Source organism: Brassica napus, chromosome A1 (genome assembly GCF_020379485.1).
Source record: "Brassica napus cultivar Da-Ae chromosome A1, Da-Ae, whole genome shotgun sequence".
Classification (NCBI taxonomy): Eukaryota; Viridiplantae; Streptophyta; class Magnoliopsida; order Brassicales; family Brassicaceae; genus Brassica; species Brassica napus.
In genome coordinates this window covers 7,579,546-7,592,024 of record NC_063434.1, presented here as the reverse complement: position 1 = coordinate 7,592,024, position 12,479 = coordinate 7,579,546, and positions in this window count along the sequence as shown.

The window sequence follows — 12,479 nt, the reverse complement described above, 5'->3', positions numbered from 1 at the left end:
ATTTTCATATTTAATGGTGTACATTTGTAATTGTTAAGGATATTTTAAATTAAATAAATTAATTTATAAATTAGTTAAAACAAAAAAATAAAATTTAAATACATATTGAAAAGATAAAATTATAAAATCTTAAGTAATAAACGTAAAATATAAATGTGATAAATAATAATTAGTTAATTACACATACTCAAAGTATCACCAAAACACCAAAATTTGTGCTATTTCAACATGAAAATTTTTGGTGTTATGGTTGGAGTTTCTAAATGTGATTTATTAAAACAATAAATTTTAATAAAATACATAAAATCTGCTAAATATTCAAAATATTCAAAATGTATGCCTCATATCATTAGAGTTTGGCAAATACCCTAGAGTCTACCAAAACAAAGGTTATTAATAGACTAAAGGGGTGTTATTGGATTCTATAATATAAAGAGTTTTGAAGATTTATATTTTGTTATAATTCTAGTGTTGTTCTATTAAGTCTTTTCAAAACTATTTTAAAGTCAGTTGTTATTTTAAAAGTTTTTGAAATATAGTGTTAATGGATTAATTATTTTGCAAAATCAATAAATTTTTTGTGTTAGTCAAATTTTATGAACATAAATGATTTATCATTATTTTTAATTCTGTTGTTATTGGTTTATTGATTTTACATGTTTTTCTACATAGAATTTATCAAAGTATTGCACATCGATCAAGTATTCTCAAAGTATTTTTCATTTTTCTCTTTTTAAAATTTTCCAAAGGAAGTTTTTTCATGCTCGTGAATCCTTTATATACTAAAACACAAGTCATTTGACAAATCAACTTTTAACAAGTGGAAAATGCTTTAAAAGTTAAAAATAATCAACTAAAGAAAAAAACATTTCAATCCCTAATTAATTTTCAGCGATTCCTTTAATTTCTAATTTCTTTTCATAATATTACATTCACGTTCAAAGTTAACTCCCCACTATTTAAAACTGTTTTCTTCTCCTATATAATTTCTTATCTACAAATTTACTTTCAGTTTCTGTTTACCGTTTTCCTATTTTCTGTGATATCAAACATGCAAAACAACAGATCCTTTCATCTATCCTAATTTTTCAATTTTGATCTTGACAGTCTCTTTCATATCCACTTTCTTTTGTTTATACCAATTCAATGTTTTTATTATTCATCACCTGGATTACTACTTAAAAGTTCATGATCAACACATTTTTTTTAGATCGAACCGTGGAATACATTCGTCTTTGAACCCTAATCAAAGCAACAATTGGATTGGCGGTCGAGTTTAAGTCACACCGGAAAGAGATTAATACTGATACGTGGAGAGATTCTGAGAATCTTTAGGATTTTGTTGCAGGACTTCTATAATTTGCAGGTAACAATATAACATAAAAATTTTGTATTGTTCATTTTTGAAATTATTTTTGCTTACTGCAGATTTGTATAAAAAATAAAAGCTGATTCAAGAAGAACATATGAGGGATTAGAGAAAATTTTGGGTAGATATACTCTACAGAAAACTTGGCGAAGGTCGAAGACGATGAATTACGAAGGTAATGCAAAACGTTGACAGTTAGAAAGGGGAATAATTATGGGTTTTTTGCAAAATTGACCTACAACTTAAAGTCAAACACCAAACTAACTTCCTTTTTTTTTTGGAAATTGGTTTTGTCCTATTCAACCCACAAGTTCATATAATTCTAGAAAATGCCATCAATTTTTTTTTATTTTTTTTTTCGAAAATGATATTTTTATTCTCTCACCCTCATCATCTTCAAGTAATTACAAGATTGCCATTGTCATCAATACCCTAACCACCATGAACAACCAATTTGAAGCTCTTAATGCTCCCAAAATCGAATTATCCTTTTTCTTTTTCCATTCTTATGAACTAAACACAACATATCTCTCACTTTCTCTCCACATTGAGCTAAAAAAACTCAAGATTTTGATTTTACATTTTATATGGTTCATAAAGTCATAGATCTAACTTTAAATGAGTGGAAGATGAGTACCATCTGATTAAAAACCTGTAAAAAAGATAGATTCGTAAGAAAGACATGAGACAAAACTGAAAAATTCATATGAAGTTTGGTGTTTTCAAGTCAAAGAGATTAGAGTGGGTTTGGAGAGTTTTAGTTTCAGAAAAAAGTACTAACTTTATACAACAAGAAGTTACCAAATGAAGAAAAATCACACAAAAAAACTTACCAAAACGCTCAAATCTATTATGAAAGGGAAACTTCGTCAAAAGACTTCCATGAAGTTTAGATGACTTCCAGAAAGTCCAGACGACTTCCTGGAAGTCGTCTGGACTTCATGGAAGTAATCTCGACTTCAAATCCAGATCTGAAAAATGTGCATATCCAAAAACGTTCAAATGACTTAAAAATAAAGAAAATGAGTGGAAGATTAGATAAATTTACCTTTATAGAACACACAAAAATACATATCTAAAATTAATAGATCTACCTTTAAATTAGTGGAAGATGAGTACCATCTGATTAAAAACCTGCAAAAGAGATAGATTAGTAAGAAATACATGAGACAAAACTGAAAAATTCATATAAAGTTTGGTGTTTTCAAGTCAAAAAGATTAGAGAGAGGTTGAAGAGGTTTAGAATGATGAACATTACATTTTTGTTGCAGCCATTTGAGAGGAGGAGAGAGAATGTGTAAATTTTTTTTATATAAGGAGACAAAAAATCCAATTAAGTTAAATAATTTTGATTCAGACGACTTCCTAGATGACTTACTTGTAAGTCGTCCAGAAAAGCTTAATAATTTTAGCGGGAAATTAAAATATTTTTAGTGGGAAACTAAAATAGAAGACTTTCCAAACGACTTACAAGTAAGTCGTCTGATTTAAATTATTTAAGCGGGAAAATAATTTTTAAAAAAATTTTAGGCGGGAATATTTGGACAACTTACATGTAAGTCGTCTGTTTTAATTTCTTCACCAGACGACTGAAATGTAAGTCATCTAGACCCTAAACATAACCCCTAAACTTAATTAACTAACTAAACACTTCATAAAATCAAATTAAACTTCAAAAGTGTTTACTATACACAAAAATAAACACGTATAGGTAAAAAATTAATTTTTCAAAAAAACATTCAAGCTTTCCAAAATCTAACCCTAAGAATACATACAATACTACAACATATGTTGCCAAACCCTAGACCAAAGAATACCATGATTCACTACCTACACTCATCTATGTTGAAAACAATTCAATTTTGTTATATTTTAATTTATATAACTTAAAACAGTTTATAATTACATGATTTTAATTTTTCGTTTATCAAAATATTTTTTAAAAAATTTATAAATTATTTTTAAGATCAGCTACACGAGAAGACTTACTTTGAAATTTTCCAGACAACTTCCAACATCTCAGACGACTTACTAGGGCTATATTCGTAAAAATAGCTTCTGTTTTTTTGTTTGATCACAAGGGGCTGAGCTGTAATTTCACAAGGCTTTTAGGTTAGTTTTGCATTTGATTCAAGTTGGGTATAAGTTTGGGGTTAAAATCAAGTTGTAGGTTAGTTTTGGCAAATTTCCCTATATTCAAAGTGAAAAATTACAACATTTTACCTATGACACTTGTCATCACTGAACATATATTATATACTTTCCATTACACTAACCATGAAATTAATTCACAAAATCTATAATTATTATTTTTCATTTTTTTCTTAAATAAAATATATGGAACTACCAAAAGTGAATAAAATATATATATTTGACAATTAATGATTTTAGATATAAAGATTTGATAACAATTTATATATTTTATATTATTTTAATGTTATATTATTAGAATAGATTAAACAAACATATTAATTATATAATAAAAAAATATTTTTTTCGTATACGTTATATTTTGAATTTTTAAAACGACTATAAATTACGAAAACTGTTAAAAATCTCACATTACAAATTTTATGATCTGTAGTTTAAATTTTTTAGGGTTTTCTGCAAAAAAAACCCTCGATGTGATTTTTTTTTTGCAAATTAATCCACTAACTCAAAAACTCACAGGTCAAACCTCCAAATTCCAAATTAAATTTTTTTTTTTTTGCAAATTAAATTAACCCATGTATTGATGATGTGACTGCCATTTACTATTTAACAGAAATCAAAACAACAGTTGTCAACTTGTCGAACCCCGCACCGGACACAAATTAACCAGCAAGCAAACCAATTCGCCTATCGAACATATTTGTTTGTAGCATATACATAAATACATATATTCTTTCTGTTTCGAAGTTAAAAAAAAAAGAGCTTCTTGTTCGTTTTGTTGCAGTGACCTGATACAAATTAATTTTTATTAGACTTATATGTTACTTTTGTTAGACTTGTGTGTTATTTCTAACTAGGTGACCTGCGGGCATAAGAACATGATCGGTCCGCACCCTGTGTTCTCTCGGCCCATACCTCACGAGAGGGAACACAGTAACGTAAGTATGAAGATGCAGATATTGTGTGTATGTATAATTGCAACGTCACAAAATATTTTGTGCGTTTACGAAGATACTTTCATTCAAAAAATAGAATAAATAGTGTATAGTTTTAGAAGTAACATATTTTATATTATCATTAATTAGAATTGTATTGTATATGTTTCGTAATTCTTTATTTTAGGTGAATAATATTATTTTCCATAAATAATAAACAAACATTTATGTAGACATATTAAAAGAAAATATAATAAAAATCAAAATATTATCCATAAATAATATAAATTATGAAGTACATTTCTCGATAAAGAAAGCAAATTCAATTAGAAACTTGCAAAAAATTAAATAAATTTTGTAAGCAATTTGACGGGTTAACATTATTTGATAGATTTATAAATTTCTAAATTTTATTGAACATGAAATAATATTAAATTGACATACCGTCATAGGTCTCCTAACTCATCACAACCCATCTAGCAAATACAAAAAATAAATAATTGCAACAGTTTATTCATTTTAAAATTTGTATTTGAAAAAAAATTTTATTTAAAATTGACATACCGTCATCGCCGAAGTGGCACCCGAACCCGATCCGAAAATGCATGTCAAGTTTTTTATTTAAAAAATTAACAAAAAAATATATCCAATTTTTTTTTTAAAAAAATAACTAAATTAATGCCTTTTTAGTTTTAAATTTTTATGTCTAAATCTATTAACCATTCAATCTATTAAAAATAAAAAAATTAGTTAACTGAAAGTTGTATTTTTAAATATAAGAAACTTGAGAAATGAAAATTTTAATTTTTTTTTTCAAAATCTAAATATCCGAACCCGATCTGAAATAACCGAATCCGAACTAAAAATACCCGAACCCGACCCGAAGTAAAGAAATACCCGAACGGGTTCTACACCTATATACCGAAATACTCGAAAATCCAAAATACCCGATCCGAACCCGAACGGGTACCCGAACGCCCACCCCTACTATTTAGAAACATTATAATATTTTTTAAGCAAATGTAATTAATATGATATCAACATGCGCAAGTTTACTGTTTGAATAATAAGGAAAGTTTTTAATATTTGTCTTAATTCTAAATCTTGCTCAATGCTAAACTAAATCGATAATTATTATCCCCTAGATATATATGAGCTTAACGAAATCGACAATAGTTTTGGGCTTGTCTACATAATCGATTGATTAAAATAAATGAAAAATAAAATTCAAAAAAATCGACCAATAGAATTATAACAATTTTTCTGAGAAATTCTATATTAATGTCATGTCAGTAGAAATCACTAAAGTGACTTCTCTTTTAATGTATAGGAGGATTGTATATGTGTCGTAATTCTTTATTTAGGTGAACAATATTATTTTTCTATAAATAATAAACAAACATTTATGTAGTCATATTAAAAGAAAATATAAAAAAAATCAAAATATTATCCATCCTTTATATACTAAAACACAAGTCATTTGACAAATCAACTTTTAACAAGTGGAAAATGCTTTAAAAGTTAAAAATAATCAACTAAAGAAAAAAACATTTCAATCCCTAATTAATTTTCAGCGATTCCTTTAATTTCTAATTTCTTTTCATAATATTACATTCACGTTCAAAGTTAACTCCCCACTATTTAAAACTGTTTTCTTCTCCTATATAATTTCTTATCTACAAATTTACTTTCAGTTTCTGTTTACCGTTTTCCTATTTTCTGTGATATCAAACATGCAAAACAACAGATCCTTTCATCTATCCTAATTTTTCAATTTTGATCTTGACAGTCTCTTTCATATCCACTTTCTTTTGTTTATACCAATTCAATGTTTTTATTATTCATCACCTGGATTACTACTTAAAAGTTCATGATCAACACATTTTTTTTAGATCGAACCGTGGAATACATTCGTCTTTGAACCCTAATCAAAGCAACAATTGGATTGGCGGTCGAGTTTAAGTCACACCGGAAAGAGATTAATACTGATACGTGGAGAGATTCTGAGAATCTTTAGGATTTTGTTGCAGGACTTCTATAATTTGCAGGTAACAATATAACATAAAAATTTTGTGTTGTTCATTTTTGAAATTATTTTTGCTTACTGCAGATTTGTATAAAAAATAAAAGCTGATTCAAGAAGAACATATGAGGGATTAGAGAAAATTTTGGGTAGATATACTCTACAGAAAACTTGGCGAAGGTCGAAGACGATGAATTACGAAGGTAATGCAAAACGTTGACAGTTAGAAAGGGGAATAATTATGGGTTTTTTGCAAAATTGACCTACAACTTAAAGTCAAACACCAAACTAACTTCCTTTTTTTTTTGGAAATTGGTTTTGTCCTATTCACCCCACAAGTTCATATAATTCTAGAAAATACCATCAATTTTTTTTTATTTTTTTTCGAAAATGATATTTTTATTCTCTCACCCTCATCATCTTCAAGTAATTACAAGATTGACATTGTCATCAATACCCTAACCACCATGAACAACCAATTTGAAGCTCTTAATGCTCCCAAAATCGAATTATCCTTTTTCTTTTTCCATTCTTATGAACTAAACACAACATATCTCTCACTTTCTCTCCACATTGAGCTAAAAAAACTCAAGATTTTGATTTTACATTTTATATGGTTCATAAAGTCATAGATCTAACTTTAAATGAGTAGAAGATGAGTACCATCTGATTAAAAACCTGTAAAAAAGATAGATTCGTAAGAAAGACATGAGACAAAACTGAAAAATTCATATGAAGTTTGGTGTTTTCAAGTCAAAGAGATTAGAGTGGGTTTGGAGAGTTTTAGTTTCAGAAAAAAGTACTAACTTTATACAACAAGAAGTTACCAAATGAAGAAAAATCACACAAAAAAACTTACCAAAACGCTCAAATCTATTATGAAAGAGAAACTTCGTCAAAAGACTTCCATGAAGTTTAGATGACTTCCAGAAAGTCCAGACGACTTCCTGGAAGTCGTCTGGACTTCATGGAAGTAATCTCGACTTCAAATCCAGATCTGAAAAATGTGCATATCCAAAAACGTTCAAATGACTTAAAAATAAAGAAAATGAGTGGAAGATTAGATAAATTTACCTTTATAGAACACACAAAAATACATATCTAAAATTAATAGATCTACCTTTAAATTAGTGGAAGATGAGTACCATCTGATTAAAAACCTGCAAAAGAGATAGATTAGTAAGAAATACATGAGACAAAACTGAAAAATTCATATAAAGTTTGGTGTTTTCAAGTCAAAAAGATTAGAGAGAGGTTGAAGAGGTTTAGAATGATGAACATTACATTTTTGTTGCAGCCATTTGAGAGGAGGAGAGAGAATGTGTAAAAATTTTTTATATAAGGAGACAAAAAATCCAATTAGGTTAAATAATTTTGATTCAGACGACTTCCTAGATGACTTACTTGTAAGTCGTCCAGAAAAGCTTAATAATTTTAGCGGGAAATTAAAATATTTTTAGTGGGAAACTAAAATAGAAGACTTTCCAAACGACATACAAGTAAGTCGTCTGATTTAAATTATTTAAGCGGGAAAATAATTTTTTTAAAAATTTTAGGCGGGAATATTTGGACAACTTACATGTAAGTCGTCTGTTTTAATTTCTTCACCAGACGACTGAAATGTAAGTCATCTAGACCCTAAACATAACCCCTAAACTTAATTAACTAACTAAACACTTCATAAAATCAAATTAAACTTCAAAAGTGTTTACTATACACAAAAATAAACACGTATAGGTAAAAAATTAATTTTTCAAAAAAACATTCAAGCTTTCCAAAATCTAACCCTAAGAATACATACAATACTACAACATATGTTGCCAAACCCTAGACCAAAGAATACCATGATTCACTACCTACACTCATCTATGTTGAAAACAATTCAATTTTGTTATATTTTAATTTATATAACTTAAAACAGTTTATAATTACATGATTTTAATTTTTCGTTTATCAAAATATTTTTTAAAAAATTTATAAATTATTTTTAAGATCAGCTACACGAGAAGACTTACTTTGAAATTTTCCAGACAACTTCCAACATCTCAGACGACTTACTAGGGCTATATTCGTAAAAATAGCTTCTGTTTTTTTGTTTGATCACAAGGGGCTGAGCTGTAATTTCACAAGGCTTTTAGGTTAGTTTTGCATTTGATTCAAGTTGGGTATAAGTTTGGGGTTAAAATCAAGTTGTAGGTTAGTTTTGGCAAATTTCCCTATATTCAAAGTGAAAAATTACAACATTTTACCTATGACACTTGTCATCACTGAACATATATTATATACTTTCCATTACACTAACCATGAAATTAATTCACAAAATCTATAATTATTATTTTTCATTTTTTTCTTAAATAAAATATATGGAACTACCAAAAGTGAATAAAATATATATATTTGACAATTAATGATTTTAGATATAAAGATTTGATAACAATTTATATATTTTATATTATTTTAATGTTATATTATTAGAATAGATTAAACAAACATATTAATTATATAATAAAAAAATATTTTTTTCGTATACGTTATATTTTGAATTTTTAAAAACGACTATAAATTACGAAAACTGTTAAAAATCTCACATTACAAATTTTATGATCTGTAGTTTAAATTTTTTAGGGTTTTCTGCAAAAAAAACCCTCGATGTGATTTTTTTTTTGCAAATTAATCCACTAACTCAAAAACTCACAGGTCAAACCTCCAAATTCCAAATTAAATTTTTTTTTTTTTGCAAATTAAATTAACCCATGTATTGATGATGTGACTGCCATTTACTATTTAACAGAAATCAAAACAACAGTTGTCAACTTGTCGAACCCCGCACCGGACACAAATTAACCAGCAAGCAAACCAATTCGCCTATCGAACATATTTGTTTGTAGCATATACATAAATACATATATTCTTTCTGTTTCGAAGTTAAAAAAAAAAGAGCTTCTTGTTCGTTTTGTTGCAGTGACCTGATACAAATTAATTTTTATTAGACTTATATGTTACTTTTGTTAGACTTGTGTGTTATTTCTAACTAGGTGACCTGCGGGCATAAGAACATGATCGGTCCGCACCCTGTGTTCTCTCGGCCCATACCTCACGAGAGGGAACACAGTAACGTAAGTATGAAGATGCAGATATTGTGTGTATGTATAATTGCAACGTCACAAAATATTTTGTGCGTTTACGAAGATACTTTCATTCAAAAAATAGAATAAATAGTGTATAGTTTTAGAAGTAACATATTTTATATTATCATTAATTAGAATTGTATTGTATATGTTTCGTAATTCTTTATTTTAGGTGAATAATATTATTTTCCATAAATAATAAACAAACATTTATGTAGACATATTAAAAGAAAATATAATAAAAATCAAAATATTATCCATAAATAATATAAATTATGAAGTACATTTCTCGATAAAGAAAGCAAATTCAATTAGAAACTTGCAAAAAATTAAATAAATTTTGTAAGCAATTTGACGGGTTAACATTATTTGATAGATTTATAAATTTCTAAATTTTATTGAACATGAAATAATATTAAATTGACATACCGTCATAGGTCTCCTAACTCATCACAACCCATCTAGCAAATACAAAAAATAAATAATTGCAACAGTTTATTCATTTTAAAATTTGTATTTGAAAAAAAATTTTATTTAAAATTGACATACCGTCATCGCCGAAGTGGCACCCGAACCCGATCCGAAAATGCATGTCAAGTTTTTTATTTAAAAAATTAACAAAAAAATACATCCAATTTTTTTTTAAAAAAATAACTAAATTAATGCCTTTTTAGTTTTAAATTTTTATGTCTAAATCTATTAACCATTCAATCTATTAAAAATAAAAAAATTAGTTAACTGAAAGTTGTATTTTTAAATATAAGAAACTTGAGAAATGAAAATTTTAATTTTTTTTTTCAAAATCTAAATATCCGAACCCGATCTGAAATAACCGAATCCGAACTAAAAATACCCAAACCCGACCCAAAGTAAAGAAATACCCGAACGGGTTCTACACCTATATACCGAAATACTCGAAAATCCAAAATACCCGACCCGAACCCGAACGGGTACCCGAACGCCCACCCCTACTATTTAGAAACATTATAATATTTTTTAAGCAAATGTAATTAATATGATATCAACATGCGCAAGTTTACTGTTTGAATAATAAGGAAAGTTTTTAATATTTGTCTTAATTCTAAATCTTGCTCAATGCTAAACTAAATCGATAATTATTATCCCCTAGATATATATGAGCTTAACGAAATCGACAATAGTTTTGGGCTTGTCTACATAATCGATTGATTAAAATAAATGAAAAATAAAATTCAAAAAAATCGACCAATAGAATTATAACAATTTTTCTGAGAAATTCTATATTAATGTCATGTCAGCAGAAATCACTAAAGTGACTTCTCTTTTAATGTATAGGAGGATTGTATATGTGTCGTAATTCTTTATTTAGGTGAACAATATTATTTTTCTATAAATAATAAACAAACATTTATGTAGTCATATTAAAAGAAAATATAAAAAAAATCAAAATATTATCCATAAATAATATAAATTATGAAGTACATTTCTCGATAAAGAAAGCAAATTCAATTAGAAACGTGCAAAAAAATAAATAAATTTTGTAAGCAATTTGACGGGTTAACATTATTTGATAGATTTATAAATTTCTAAATTTTATTGAACATGAAATAATATTAAATTGACATACCGTCATCGGTCTCCTAACTCATCACAACCCATCTGGCAAATACAAAAAATAAATAATTGTAACAGTTTATATATTTTAAAATTTGTATTTGAAAAAAAGTAGATTAAAATTACGTATCGTAACTACGGAATATTCTGAAAAATTTGTTTGTAGACAACATTCAATGTTTTTGTCTTCGGCTTCCCTTCTTTACCAGTTATTAGGATTTTTAATCCAGATCTCGACTTTACTCTTGAAATTGCAACTTTGCCTTGCATTTTGTAAGCATTTTATAAATTATTTTAAAATTATGATAAATTTATTATTTAAACAACAATAAATAATTTAAAAATAATATTAATAAACATTTTTGATTTTGTAATATTTAAAATAGTTATTATATGATTATATTCGAACACAGTTCATCAAGTAGAGGATAAAACTATTATAATTATCTTATATAAAATTTCGTTCATTTTATTTTATAGGTTATAAATATTAAAAGTAATAAATAAAACATTATTAGTCTTTCAATAATTTCGAGAATAGTTTCCATAAATTGTTATTTGTAATATTCATTAGATTATATGGCAAGTGATGTTAAACGTCAATAAGTTAAACAATTCTTCCATATTTGGAAAACATACATATATATATGACAAGTAATGTTAAACGTCAATAAAATCGTTTAAAGAAAGATATTAAATGTGTATTGTCAAAAAATGATTTGCATATGATATGATTTTAACTTGCGCAAGTAATCTATATTAGAAAGGTAAGTTATTAAAAACAAACAACCTAATTAGAAACATTAAACTATTTTGTAAGCAATATAATAAATATGATATCAACATGCACAAGTTTACCGTTTGAATAATAAGGAAAGTTTTTAATATTTGCCTTAATTCTAAATCTTGCCCAAGGGTAAACTAAATCGATAAAATTTAATGATTTTAACTTGCGCAAGTAATTCATATTGTGAATAAGTGATTTGCATATTTAATGATTTCAACTTGCGTAAGTAATCTATATTAGAAAGGTAAGTTATTAAAAACAAATTTTGTCAATAAGTTATTTGCATATTTAATGATTTCAACTTGCGCAAGTAATCCATATTAGAAATGTAAGTTATTAAAAACAAACAACCTAATTAGTAGGGGTGGGCACTTTACCCGATATCCGAAGTGGCACCCGAACCCGATCCGAAAAACCCGAACTGAAATCCGAACCGAAGTAGCAAAATACCCGAACGGGTATTGAATAAGGAGAGATTGGATACCCGAACCCG